We start from the raw sequence: 16,235 nt of genomic DNA, 5'->3' as shown, positions 1-16,235 counted from the left end.
TACTTTTAGATCTTACATTTTAATTAGAATCCATTGACGATCAAATAGGTGAACAATACCAAGTTTGACAGACATTTAAGTTCCTAGAATAAAAATGAAAAAATTATGGAATGACCGTATACATTAGAAGCAATTAAGTACCCCTTAATTTATATGTAATATACAGCATCACTGTTTGGCAACTTGAGGTATCATTTGGTGATTCAAATGAATTTTTTATTATTATTATTTTTTTTGGTAGAATCACCATTTACATACATAAGCAAATGTTTTTTTTTTTTCTTTTTCTTTTTAGATTTGAATATAAACATTAACAAATCTTATTAATTTGTTTTTACTTATAATTATTTTTGTCTTTAATAGATTTTTTTCAGTTTTTTTTTATTATTTGCTTTTTACTTTCTAGTTTGTCTAATCAAGTAAATTTTAGAAATTTATTTTTTTCAAATTTTGAAAAATTTACTAAAAATGAAAAAAATGAATAAAAACCATTGAAAAAGCCAATTTCACATATTTCATTAATGTTAATTACAATTAAGACTTTTTAAAGAATCAATAAAATTATGATAATTTTTAAAATATATAAATATCATAATTAACAGATAGGTACCCTTCATTATATGTTATTTGTAGTCACACATTTCAGTAATGTTAATTGCAATTAAGACTTTTTAAAAGAATCAATAAAATTATGATAATTTTTAAAATATATGAATATCATAACTAAAATATATGAATATCATATTTCATTAGTGTAAAGTAATATGATTAAGAGCTTGCGAGAAACAAACAACAGATAGGTATATCAATTTGAAGAGATTAGGTGTTTAGCTCAAGAACAACAAATACTCTTACCAGACATAGCAATGACAAAATTAGCACAGAGAATATGACAAATATAGCTATAGCAGTGAGGAAGGGACAAGGGAATGAGGCAAACAGATTTATAATGGTTCGGTTTCAACCAAGCCTACATCCACTCCTCAAGTTTCACTTAAGATTTTCCACTATCTTCTAGCTTTACAGGAGTACTAGCAACCTCTTCACAAATGGAGCGATTCTCCATAGATTTACGTAGACTTTCTAAGTCCTCAAACCCTTGCAAACCTTAGGTGATTCACAATCACTCTCAAGGAATCAAGAAACCAAACCTGAGTGTACTACACTCTTACAATGTTTGAATCATAAGTTTTGCTTTTACAGAAAGCTTGAAATGAAACTCTCTCAAGAAATATTACAAAGATTGAAGCTTTGAGTTATATTAGTAAAAACCTCTCATGGGTATATATGCTTAAAGCTAAAATGCTTTGTGTATGATTTTCTGAGAATAAAATGAAAACCAAATAAAGAACTTCTCAGATGATCAAAGAGAATGACATTGATGAAAGATCAGAAATGATTTCTTGCTTGTGTTGTTGCTCTGCTGTCATTGTATCCATTTCAGCAGTAGGAGTACTTCTATTTATGAAGAAGAAATGTATCCGTTGTCTGTTGCGTGTGTTAAGAAGATTAAGTAAGATTTTGGTTAAATCTACTCTACTCAAATTTGTATTTCTTATAGATGATTTAATGTTGAAGGAGTTAAAGAATGGGTCTGATTGATGATAAGTAAATTTAAAAAAAAAGCCGTTGCAACAGATTCATACAGAGTAGACGTCCACCCGGATGTCCTAGTTGGAGTTTTTTTCTTGGTGGTCATCCGCCATGACTGCTTCGGATGTCGAGTATATTGTTGGTTTGATAGCCAGTGTGAAGCAAAGTTGAAATAGAGCTGTTAGGGACCGAAATGCCTCAGCCAGTCGTCCTCCTGGACGTTCGGCCGGACGACCGCCACGATCAAATTTCCTATCCAAGCTAGCCAAGATATCTGTCAGCCGGCCAAATTATCTGCCAGCTTGCCAAAATACCTATACGGCCAGCCAACTCATTCTATAGTGCTGGTGTTGTTTTGGCTCAATTCTAATGTTGTTCTGGGCCTATTTAAGCTGCATATTGGCCTCCAAGAACATGATTAGCATCATGAGAAGATAGATTAAATTGATATGGATAAAAATATTATATTAATCAATTTAATTTATTAAGAACAAAATCAAAACATAATCAAAATAATCATCAAAATACAATATGGCTAACAATCTCCCCATTTTCAATAATGACACATCATAATGTTTTGATTTGTTTGGAAGTAAGAAAAACTCCCCCTCAAGTCATGCTCTCCTAAAAGTTTGCTTCTTATAGATATAAACATGTTTAGCGCGTTAGCAATATATAATAGTATAAGCATAGCATGATTGATAAAGATACTAACATATAAACTTAGGGGATTTAGTGAGGACAAATTTTGCCTAGGCTTTTAGATACCAACAACAAAATATACATAGCAAGTCCTCCCCCTGTGACATTATTCCAAACCCCCTGTGACATAATCTCAATCAAAACATTTAAGCTCAAAACATCACAATTTCTCCCCCTGTGTCATTATCAAAAACACATAAAGGATATCACAAAGTAGCATCAAGTGTAGATAAATGTCATGGGTGAAATAAGGAGAATTTCAAAAAGGTCAAGAATGAGGCACATATGATGTGTTAGCAAAGAAATACGACAACAATGAATCAATGAGCTTATCCATTATGAAGAATTCATGCTATTTCAATCTATTTTCAAGCAAGAGCCAAGGAGATACCAAATTATTAACAAGTACAAGTGAAGCATTTGAGCATAATCTATCAATCAATTTCTAGCAAGAGCATACAGATTTTATGAAAGATGTTTGTATGCCTCATGAGAAAATGTCATGAAATATATATTTGAGGTATTCTTTAAGCATTTTGACATGATAATCCAAATTAGTACCAAGTTCAAGACTATTAGAGATAAAAACATAACAGTGCATAGTCCAAGATGTTGTCAATCAAGAGCATAAAACTAGTTTAAGCAACATTCAAGTAATAAGCCTTGGAGATAAAGTTTGAAGATCCATGTGCAATATAGAACATTTGATGAGTGAAAAAAAATTAACAAAGATACCAAAAGTGCACAATTAATCAAAATAACAAAATGATATTGAATTGAAATGTTTGAGACTTTTTGATAGCATTCAATGATAAAACAGTTTCCATATTAATGGAATAGTACACATGTCTCATTTAAAGTAAAATTCAAGTTTCACATTCACAACAAAAAACTTTAAGTTGAATTTGACATTCCAAGTTCACCATGAATAAAATTGAAGCGATCCTCGCTTAGGGGTTTTGTGAAAATATCTGCAAATTGCTTGTTGGTGTTTACAAATTCAAGTATAATATCCTCTTTTTGAACATGATCTCTTAAAAAGTGGTGTAGAATTTCAATATGTTTTGTTCGTGAATGTTGAACCGGATTTTTTCTTAAACTGATGGCACTAGTGTTATCTCATTTAATAGGGATATGATCATAAAGCAAATCAAAGTCCTTCAATTGTTGTTTCATCCAAAGTACTTGAGCATAACAACTTCCAGAAGTTATATATTCAGGTTCGGCCGTTGACAAAGCAATTGAATTTTTCTTTTTGCTAAACCAAGATACTAATGAGTTACCAAGAAAGTAACAAGTGCCGCTAGTGTTTTTTATATCAAGTTTGCACCCGGCAAAGTCGGCATCCGAGTAGCTAATCAAATCAAATGCAACACCTCTAGGATAAAATAGTCTCAAATTTTGAGTGCCAACAATATATCTAAAAATTCTTATAACAACACTTAGGTGTGATTCCTTAGGATTTGATTGATATCTAGCACACATGCAAACACTAAACATAATATCGGGTCTACTTGCAGTTAAATAGAGAAGGGAGCCAATGATACCTCGATATTTTGTTTGATCAATGGACTTACCTTTTCATCATTGTCTAGCTTAATTGATATGCTCATAGGTGTCCTGGCTACTTTGGAGTCATGCATACCAAAATTTTTGAGTAGTTCTTTTATGTACTTAGCTTGGTTAACATAAATCCCTTCCTCACATTATTTGATTTGAACCCCAAGGAAATAATTTAGCTCTCCCATCATGTTCATCTCAAACTCACCTTTCATACGCTTAGCACATTCCTTACACAAGGTTTCATTAGTAGTACCAATTATAATATCATCCACATATATTTGCAAAACAAGTATATCATCATTTTTGGTTTTAACTGTCATGACCCAAACCCGCCCCTAGAAGTTTGGTCCATGACCGGCCTGCACTTAGGCCTCAAAACACAATTTCAAAATAGTATTTATTCAAATACGGGGCCTTAAGCGGAAGCAAATACCAACATAGGTAAAATGCCCATTGAGCTTGTGCATATATGAAGGTTTAGATTAATTTAAGCATTTAAATACGCTTCCATATTTACATATATAATCACAGAATTTATACAGATCTCACACACATTTACATAAGACTCAATGAATCACATACTTCTCCAATATAAAATTAAAGTCTCGACGCGGAGGTGTAACCCAGGCGGCTTGACAGAGAAGTGGTCCTCAATACAACTCTAATATCGATCTCCGATGGCTCACCTACATAAATATATATATAAAAACGGAATGAGTAAGGCTCAATGAATAATATCAATGTAAGGAGGTTAGGTGAATGAGCATAGCCTTGGAGAATAAATATACATATATCAAACCATACACAGGTCTTATCCATAATCGTATTTCAAAACGGCCTCAGGCCCACATGTAATACAGAACGGCTTCGGGCCCTTGTTTGATACGAAATGGCCTTAGGCCCAACATAATGACAGCTGTCTAGAGCAATGTAGGGAAGATGGAACATCGGCATGTCGTCATCTCCCTTGGCGTTAGAGCCATTAATTATGTATGATTCATATCATTATAGGGTAGATGGAACATCGGCATGTCTCCATCTCCCTCGGCCTTAGGGCCATGAGTCATAAACAATTCACATCATAATGGCCTCGCGCCCACTTTTATTAAAAGGGACAAAACGACCTTAGGTCCATATCAATGCCATCGTTCAATCATGCCCATTAATTCAATCAAGCGCAATGTCAATAGTATATGCCATTCACAAACAACGATATATAAATCATAATCACAGAAAGTAAGTAAAACATATCGTTACACTACTTTAATCACAGTGATGGGCTTTCGGTAGTAATGGGACGATGTCCTCGTCTTGAATTACAAACACAATGCACAAAGCATAATATGAGAATATAACCAATCCCTTACTTGTTCTCTTTGATCAATTAGTTATGTTGGTTCTAAACTCATAGGTCTTCAATGAAACATAATTCATGTCAAGGAAGATAGGAAGAAATGATGGGAAATTGGGTTAGGTAAGAAAATGGCATGAAATGGTTGGACAGAAAATGAACAATCTTCACTAATTTGGGCATATCTATTTGTATACTTAGAATTTGGGTGTGAGACTACCACCATTGGAAACTAGACTTCCGGGGCTTGAATTTAGGCTCAAGAATCACTCCAAACGGTGTCCGGATGCAAGAGATATGCTTATTTGAAGTTGGATGAAACAGAGTTGTCCCGCACGTGCGGGAAACAGTGCCGCACGTGCGGGACAAGGTGCTTTTATTTCAGAATTATTTTTGGTGCTGGAAGGAGACTACCGCACGTGCGGGAAGCCCCGCCGCACGTGTGGCTCTGGGCAAATTCTGCTGTCCGAAAATATTGTTTGCTCTAACACTTGTTCTTTCCATTTCTAAGCTTGGTTTCAACTCTAATCACCCCAAAACATATAAAATTATCCCACAACATGATAAACTAACATCATTCAAGTGTAATTCCATTTTAAACAGATCAATCTTTGCCTCAAGTTCAAGATCAATGCTTTATGTTTCATAATTTTGAAAGTTCTCAAATCACAACCCACAAACACACCTGATCCTTGCATAACCTTATTCTATGGACAATCTAGAGTTCATTCATATGGTATTCATAAGGTTGAGTTCCAATCGTAAACAAAATCATAGAACCCAAGGTCTAATTTCTTAAATTGAGCTCAATTAAATACATACATAAAACCCTAACCCAAATGGGTTTCAAATCTTCCAATATCACTATGATTTCATGAAATTAATGCATTAAACATAAGAATTCAAGGTAGACTTCCATACCTTAGTTCAATATTTGCCTTTCTCTTAGCTCTCTCCAATTTTCCAAGCTTTCATGGTTGATCTTCTTCCGCTCTCTTCAATCTCTTCAATTTTATCTTCAAACTCCCATGAATGCTGAGCTCTCTCTCTTAGAGAAGCTTCCTCTCTCCTTTGCCCTCTCTTTCTCTCGGTTCTCTCCCTCTCCCTCTCCCTCAAATATTTTTTTGGACTCCAAAATGATGAGTTCACCTCATATGGCATATATATATATATATATATATATATATATTACATACATAAGCTTATCATAATAGGGGGAGCCAAACGCACCCTTACGAATCGTACAAAATCAAATTTCAATTAAACTTCCCAGATGACTCTAAAAATTATACCGATCATAACTATGTACTCTGTTCTGGTTTCTGAAGCCTCTAAGGCCTTCAATTTGCAGTGCAAAGTTAACCACCCAAACACACCTTAACGAATCAGACGAAATAAATTTCTAATTAACTTTCCCAAATAACTCTAAAAATTCCATTAACATATCCAAGTACTCAATTTTGATTTATGAACCCATAAAGGTCGGTAATTTCAATTTTAAAGTCGTAACTCAACAGATAATGCTTCAATTCGAATAGATATCATTAAATTAAAGTACATTAACCCACAATTAGTTAAAGATAATTTCCGATACGCATTTTTGGGGTCGTTACATTAACAAAAAGTGTTTTATCAATCTTTTCTTTAGTAAAATCATTTTCAATGAAAAATTTGCTCAAATGTTCATACCATGCACGAGGTGCTTGTTTCAAACCATATAGAGCTTTTAAGAGTTTAAACACATGATTTGGGAAAACATGATTTTCAAGACTAGAAGGTTGTATGACGTAAACTTTCTCATTTATAAAACCATTTAGAAAGCACTTTTTACATTCATTTGATAAAGTTTAAAATCTCTAAAACATGCAAAGGAAAGCAACATGCGAATGGCTTCTAATCTAGCTATCGGAGCAAAAGTTTCATCGAAATCAATACCTTCTTCATGATTGTATCCTTATGCGACAAGTCTATCCTTGTTTCTTACAATTGTGTCGGATTCATCAAGCTTATTTCGAAAGATTCATTTGGTGTCGATAATGGTATGATCTTTAGGTTTTGGCACTAGGTCCCACACTTTGTTTCTCTCAAATTAGTTGAGCTCTTCATGCATGGCCATCATCCAATGTTCATCGAATTCGGCTTCTTGAAAGTTCTTAGGCTCAATCTGTGAGAGAAAAGCCAAGTTACCACAAATATTTCCAAATGAAGAGCAAGTGGCGATACCTTTGGTAGAATCACCTAGGATTAAATCCTAAGGGTGATTATGAACAAACTTCCATTCTCTTGACAAATCATTGTTGTTTCCACCTTCTTCTTGAGGTGGGAGAATAGTTTGTTCAATCTCTTTGTTCAACTCACACGGTTGACCCCTCTTCTTTGTATATGCTTGAATCTTTCACATTGGGTTTCGTGTCTACAAAAACATCACTACAATTTGCTTTGGAGAAAAGATATTAGTTTCATCAAAAGGCACATGTATAGATTCTTCAACAACAAGAGTTCTTTTGTTAAAAATGTGCGATAAGCTTTACTAGTTAAGGAATAGTCAAGAAAAATTACTTCATCGGGTTTTGAATCAAATTTACCCAAGTTGTCCTTACTATTATTATGCACATAACATTTACAAGAAAAAACGTGCAAGTGACTAATGTTGGGCTTTCTATCATGCCAAAGTTCATAAGGAGTCTTTTTGAGAATTGGTCTAATCAATGCACGATTTAAAATATAGCATGCGGTTTGAACGGCCTCGGCCCAAAAATATTTAGGAAGATTGTTTTCGCAAAGCATTATTCTACTCATTTCTTCCAAGGTTCTATTCTTCCTTTCTACTACACCATTTTGTTGAGGGATTCTAGGTGCAGAAAAATTATGTCCAATTCCATGCTCATTACAAAACAATTCAAAATTTTCATTTTCAAGTTCTCTTCCATAGTCGGCTCGAATACTAGTAATACGAAAGCCTTTTTCATTTTGAATTCTATGACAAAGTTTTGTGAAAGAAGAAAAGGTTTCATCTTTGTGTGCTAAAAACATAACCCATGTAAATCTAAAATAATCATCAACAATAATAAGACAATAATGTTTACCACCAAGACTAGATGTCCTTGAGGGACCAAATAAGTCCATATGCAACAACTGTAAAGGTCTAGTGGTGGAAATATGAGATTTTGATTTAAAAGAGGTTTTGGTTTGTTTTCCTTGTTAACAAGCACCACAAAGTCGATCTTTTTCAAAACTAATTTTCGGAAGTCTAACGACCAAATCTTTTCTTAAAAGTTTTGAAATTAAATCCACGTGAGAATGACCAAGTCTTCTAAGCCATAACCAACTACTATCATTACTAGCATATAAACATTTAGCATCACTAGCATAGAGATCATTGAGATGGAACAAATAAACATTATCAAGGCGATTAGCAACAAATAAAGCTTTCTGATCAATTGTGCTTTCAATTTTGCAATGTGATTTATCAAAAATAACATAATTACCCTTATCACATAATTGGCTAATACTAAGTAGATTATGCTTAAGTCCATTAACAAGTAAAACATTTTCAATGGAAGGGTTAGGAGAGATATCGATTGTAGACCGCCCGAACTCGCTTCGCGCGCGAGGGCGCGAAATGGGTTCATAACTACTACAGTTCGGACTCCTGTTACGGTTCTGAACCTAACCTCACAAAGTGTAATGCAAGACTGATAAATCACCAAAGAGTCCAAATCCGGCAAATCGTTTTGAAAAATTTTAATCAAGAAGTGCCAAACATGAACTGCTTTGCCAGATTTCAGAGTCGCCACCTAAATATTTTGTTTTTGGGAAATTTAGGAAACCCTGACTCGTGCCGAAGGCCATGTGTCCGTCATCACCGAAGTTACCTCGGCTTGGGAACTTGGGTATGAGAGGGGAAGGTCCTGAAATGAGCACCCTTGCTCGCCCGATCAAAGGATCGGCCTCTACTAACATGATATGTTGTTTTTGAAAACACATGTGTTCTTGTTTGATTATTAGCTAGCTTACTATGTGATGCGCACAGCACACAAGTATAGACCAAATTGCTTAAGTTGGAACAAAACATCTCATGTTTGTTTTTCAAAAATGGTTTGAATTTGCTACTCGCAAGTAGGCTAAAACGCGGATTTGCCACCCTCAAGTGGGCTTAAAACAACATGATTTTGCCACTCCAAGTGGGCTTAAAACGCACATTTTGATGAATTGTTCCAATTCAAGTAATGAAGCCTTCATCCACAGGTATTCAGGCAGTTAAACACTTAAGCAGATAGCCTCATGGCAAGCATGCTGTCATGGCAATCACTTACACGTATGCAAGGATGCTAAATCATAAATACTCACAGTGTACTCCAAGCCAAAACAGAAGCTAGTTAGTAATCAATGCATGATCCTAGCTATGTCAACAATGCCTAATGCAACACATGCAAAATGCAACTAAGTAGGCTCGGCTATCTAAGATGGTAAATGAATGCAACACTCGATAACATGCTTTGAAACACGTATTCAAGTAAGTATTGAGATTCAATGCAGTTTGAATAATGCGCCGAGCCCGGTGCATGGAAGACAAATGAATGATGCAAACATGCAAAACAGAAAGTATGCTAATTGAAATATGCCTTAAAACTTACCATTGAAAGCAGTTAAGTAAAAGGGAGAAAGACGCGGGGTTGGAAGACATTCACACACACACTCACACTTATTACAACATTTGCCCTCTCGACGGAGGGTCCGAATAAAATGAAAGCTAACTAGCTACGCTAATTAAGCTAACTATTACAAACCAACTAATTAACTAACAATTTAAGCTAATTAATTATTACAAACCAAATTGAATAACTAGCTAATCTAAGCTAATTAGAATATTACAAAGCACTAAGCTAAATTAATTACATCACAGGTAATTAACTACAACTAGCTAACAAAAGCGATAAATGGCCTCGCGGGCGAGAGAGATATGCATGCTTGGTTGCGTCCTCCCGGAAATCCATCGCCTTGCCTCAAGACGCCTCTGTTTGCACTCTTTTGAACCTTTGAAAATTACACTGATTTCCATATTGCTTCTTTCTGATCTCAAGAACACCTTGAGGGCTGAAATTCCTCCTATTGCTGCAACAGAGCACAGACAGAGGCAAGACAATGTATTTGCAAGGAAATGTATGCACTTCCACACTCCTTATCATATCTGAAGCTTAAAGGAGTATAGCACTTGACTCTCGAGCCAACAACCAAGCATTTTCAATGCATGGTGGCCAAAGGATCAAGCTTGTGCAAAACTCAATGAATGCACACATAAGACTCGAAAGGCCTTCACCCTATCATGCACAATCAAGGGCGTCGGCGACCGAGAAATGTGACACATTTCATCACTATGAGTATGAAACCTCCCACATTTCTCGTGTTTGGATTAACATCCGATCCAAACACATATAATACAAACATCATGCTTATCTTGGACATGTTTTACTTGATTCATTTTGTTTACACATTTTAGATTACCAATTAGTCCCTTAATCGGTCAAGTCCAAAAGTGAGAGTCCTCTAGTTTTGAAAGAGTGAATTAGTGGGATGCAATGGCATATATTTCAGTACTGAAATGACATGCTAAAGACGCTAAATCATGCAAGACATGCATGCAAGACATGTTAAAGGCCAAAAACACTAAGGCTAGTGAAGAGCATCACACAAGAGGCATGCAATATCAAGCACAAATGGTCAAACCAGCTATGGACAGACCTAAAACATGCCAAAACAAAGGCCGAAACATGCTGAAATGATAGCCCAAAAGTTTAGACAAACATGCATGCAAGTTGGCTCACAAGCGAAGCATAAGGCCCAAAACTCAAACACAACAAAAGGGCGATAAATGCAAGAATATGGCAGAGGCATATGGTTTGAAATAACATGCCAAATGATGCTATGCCATGTAAAAAGTTCAAATATGACATGCTAGAGGTCTCAAAGTGCAAGGCTAACAAAGCCAAATACACTATAGCTATGCAAAGCCAAGCATGCATAACCAAAACCACTCAAATCAAACCTAAAGCATGCTAAAGCATAGCCAAAAATGTGCTGGAGTAGAGCATACACATGCTAGATCAATAGGCTGAAACACCAAATACACTAAGCTAGTGAACAAAATTGCACTACAAGTGCAAGGAGCATGCAAGAGGCAACCAAACCAACCCCAAACAGAGTTATGACATGGAAAATAATGGCTAAAAACATGCTTGAACTAAGCAAACTCAAAGCACAAAGACATACTACTTTGCAAGGCTACAAGTAGGATTACACTACAAGTACAAGAAGCATGCAAGAGGTGACCAAGACAGCCAAAAATAGAGTTATGGAAGGTCTAAAAAGTCACAAAAATGAGACTAAACAAAGCCACTAAGAAGTAGAAACACATGCTCTTTTGATGGGCGATCAACACATGCAAACAAGAGAAGAGGAGGGGGGACCACCCCTACCCATTTGGGACCTCAAAACCACCTTTCCACCACTGAAATTCCTTTAAGTTTCAGTGGTGAGAAGGCCAAAAAGAGATGATCCCAAAGGCCTTAAGAGATGGCACAAAGCAAAGCAAAACAGGCCACCAAAGAGGGTAAACCATCCCTAACTCAAACTAGGCCTTAAACCACCATTTTAAACACTTAAAAATAGAACTTTTTGCAGTTGAAAGCTAAGCCTAAAATAGCATGCAAAGGTGGCTAAGAGAGTAACCAAAACAAAGCTTTAAATGGGGAAATGAGATTACCTTTGAAGCACAACAACAACAGCACTTTCTTGAGCCCAAAACCAGCCTTTTGAAGCTCCCACAAGACCCTCAAGCACCTCAGCAACAAGGTAGGAGTGTTTGGCTAAGAGGATGTGTGCAAAAGTGTGAAGAAAGCTCACTTCCAAGCACTATAGAGCACAATATAGAGAAAGAGAGAGAAAATTCTAGAGAGAGTCAATTTTTGTCTCTAAATTTTCTGAACCCTTGAAAAGGGGAGAGAGCTCCCCTTATATAGAATATGCAAGCTAAAGCTTGCTTGAATCCCTCCCTACATAGGGAGGATGCATTCTGTGCCCAACAGCTGGCACAACTAGCACCAAAAATTTCTGCAAAAAGTGAAAAATGGCCGCCGACCACTCAAAGTGGTCGACCGACCACCCCACCTAGTCGACCGACCACCTCAGGTGGTCAACAGGGGAAACATCTGGTTGACAGGGCAAAAAGGGGGTCTCCCAAGAGAGGAGAAGGTGGTGGCATGCCGCAAACCACTTGAGGTGGTCGACCGACCAGCCACCCTAGCCAACCGACCACCTAAAGTGGCTGACAAGGGAGAAAACTGGTCGACATAGGAGAAAAGTGGTCTACACCAGTGTTTCTCCCTCCAGGAAAAAGGTGGGTCTCAGAATTGGCTTAAAACAAGCACAAAACTAAGAGAGTTCAGAGACTTAGAGGCAAGGCACACAGCCGAAAACCTCGGGGACTCCAAACGAGTGCAAACATGTGCAATCATCGAGCACTCAAATGATGACGTCCAAGTCTTTAAGACGGTCGAAAATGGGATGTCTACAGTTGCCCCTCTTTGACAGAACTCAGAAGTCATGAAATGACGGGAGTGAATGTCAAAGCCCAGACACGACCCATTTTTGACTAGGTCGAAGACTTAGACAAATAGGCAAGATATCAAATAGATATGCCCCGCAGGTCGGGGCAAAATGCAAATGAACATGCACGATGCAAGAGCATAACTTATGATCATGCAAAGAAAGCCGTAATGAAACATTTGAATGCAAATACTAGGCACGATAAATGCAACATTTTAAGCAAGCGAATAAGAAACAATAGTTTCACACATTCCAATAGAAATGATGAAAGAAAATTATACAATTCCCACCACGCGTCACACGGGAAAGGCCAAAAGCGACTACTGGGGAAACCCGGAGTCTCAAATGAAACACCTCTCAGTGTATCACATGCGAGAGAGGGAAAGGCAACACCTCTCAGCGTATCACACGCGAGAGAGGGAAACAGCACCTCCCAGCGTATCACACGCGAGAGAGGAAAACAACACCTCTCAGTGTATCACACGCGAGAGAGGGAAACAACACCTCTCAGCGTATCACACACGAGAGAGGGAAACAGCACCTCCCAGCGTATCACACGCAAGAGAGGAAAACAACACCTCTCAGCGTATCACACGCAAGAGAGGGAAAGACAACACCTCTCAGCGTATCACATGTGAGAGAGGGAAACAACACCTCTCAGCGTATCACACGTGAGAGAGAGAAAGACAACACCTCTCAGCGTATCACACGCGAGAGAGGGAAACATCACCTCTCAACGTATCACACGCGCGAGAGGGAAAGGCAACACCTTTCAGCGTATCACACGCGAGAAAAGGAAACAGCACCACTCAGCATATCACACGCGAGAAAGGGAAAAGCAGATGTCGGTGTAGACATTGGGCGTATCCAAATGTCTCTAACCAATGAGGTATCGGGGTAAGCACCAGACATACCTAAATGCTTCTAACCGAGACAAGATGGACTCAAAGGACAGGAAAGATCTTACCTGGAATTCCTCTAAATGAACCGTACACACAATATCGTCTGGTTGCATCAGCTTCGAATGAACCGTACATACAATATCGTCTGGTTGTTTCAGCTTCAAATAAACCGTACATACAATATCATCTCCTGCATAAGAAAGAAACTCAACAGGTATAATAAAACACAATACGTATTCTATGCAGGATTGTGAGGAGTGCATATTCTATGTAAAAGCGGCAAACGCATGTGAGTGCGAGAGAGTTGAACGCATGTTCCATGCAACATTCGAGATACATATTCTATGTGAAACAAGAAATGCATAACAATGCAAGTGAAAAGGTGCGTAATAATGCAAGGGAAACATGCATAACAATGCAAGTGAAACGTGCATAACAGTGCAAGTGGAGACACGCATGTCTTATGCAAAGCAAAAATACAATATAATCAAGAAAGAAGTGTACATTCAATGCAAAACACCGAATGAAGAAAACATGCCTTCACAAAGCCGATTCAAATACAACCTCCGATTTACCTCTCGGAGGGGTGACAATGCATTCAAAAAGGATACACTTCACTCATGAAGACTTGACGATGAGTCGCGCATCGGAGACGTGATTTCAAATTCCCGCGGGGGCTTTTTAGCTTTGAAAAGTGAACTGTTCTGAGACTTTCTCAAAATCAAAGAACTCATAATAGCATAAAAGCACACAAGGAGGACAGTGGGACCCTACCGACCACCCTAGAGAGCTGTCGACCACCAAAACCACCTGTCGACCACATAGGTGGTCGGTTGACTAGTTTAGCAGATTTCGGGGTAGTTTGGTCTTTTGAGGTTTGGATCTTTAAAAGCACAACTCCAAAGCACAAATGCTCACACATACAAGGTCAAAAATCACTCCTCTACCTCCCTAGACCTCTTTTCCTCTTAGATCCGGGCTTTACACGTGTTTTCCAACGCCCCACACGAAGTTGATTCACGAAAACTCTTTGGTTTCCTTCACTTTGAACCGAACAAATCTTGCTTTCGGACCCTTTTTTGCCATTTTTTCTATTTGAGGTATGTTTCCCCAAAGTTTGTCTTGAGTTTGGCGTCCTTTTCCCGGGCTTTGACTTTTTGACTTTTTTCTCCTTCCGAGAGTTGACTTTTGTTGACTTTTGGCACTTTTGCTTATTTTGCTCCTCTTTCACCTTCTTTTCAGATGGCCGACGATGCTCCATACGACGAGGGTTCTCCAGGGATGGAGAAGGAGCTCAACATCATTCCGCTGCCGCCTAGGACTCGGCCTTCTGATCTTACGACGTACTGTCTTAAGGTACATATTCTGCCACCCAGCACAGCTCGCCAATTTACCGGGTTTGCACAGCGCACTCCCATAGATCTTCTATTGCGGGAGCTGGAGTCTCACCTATCTCACTACACGCCCGAGGTACATACAGCACTCTCACATTTTCTGCGATGCACCTTACATTTCTTGCACAATTCATGCTTTTGCTCCGTATTTCGTCTGCTTGTTCTGAACACATTTACATACACAACGCTTCTGCTCATTCTGAACATAGCTCACACACTGCATCTCTGCTCATTCTGAACACAACTCACACACTGCATTTCTACTCATTCTGAACACAACTCACATGCTGCACCTCTACTCATTCTGAACACAACTCACACACTGCATCTCTGCTCATTCTGAACACAACTCACATGCTGCATCTTTACTCATTTTGAACACAACTCACATGCTGTATCTCTGCTCATTCTGAACACAGGTAGCTTCCCGTTCCACTCGGGGATATGGGTCAATCTTCGCGAGGGCTTGGTATATGGAGCTCCCTGACGGTGTTCGGCAGATTGTTGATGAGGCAGGGTTCGGGCTATTTTGCACGGGGTTATCGCGTCTTGCGGCGAGTAAGACCCTCCTGGGTGTACCAGTAGAGAGATGGTGGGACACCACCAACTCCTTCCATTTCTCAGCTACTAGGGACATGACAATGACCCCGTACGACTTTGCTATGCTGACGGGCCTCGAGGTGGGAGGCCGGCCGATCCCATATGAATCCGATATGGGTGAGTGGGAGGCAGCATGGACCTATCTACACGGAGCCCATCCGCCGATATACCGATCATCAGGCACAGTCAGATACACCTAGTTCACAGAGCATTACAGAGGGACTGGGCCCGAGACTGTTGAGGCCACGAAGCAGTACACCCGGGGATTCCTGATGTTCTTTCTTGGGACCACATTGTTCTCCGATAGGGGGAACACGGTCGGGCTACATCTTCTGAGTGCTTTAGTAGACCTATCATAGGTTCGGCACTTCGATTGGGGCGGCGCTGGCCTTGCTACCCTTTATTGCTATATGAGCTCGACCTCCCGCAGGAGCGGGAACATAGTAGCTGGCTATTGGAGAGCCTGGGAGGTACATTCTGCCTTTTTAATTTACATTTCTGCTTTTCATTACCTGTACACTGCAC

This window comes from Camellia sinensis, chromosome 15, assembly GCF_055761805.1.
Source record: "Camellia sinensis isolate YWXY chromosome 15, ASM5576180v1, whole genome shotgun sequence".
Classification (NCBI taxonomy): Eukaryota; Viridiplantae; Streptophyta; class Magnoliopsida; order Ericales; family Theaceae; genus Camellia; species Camellia sinensis.
Note: the sequence above shows the minus strand (reverse complement) of the source record.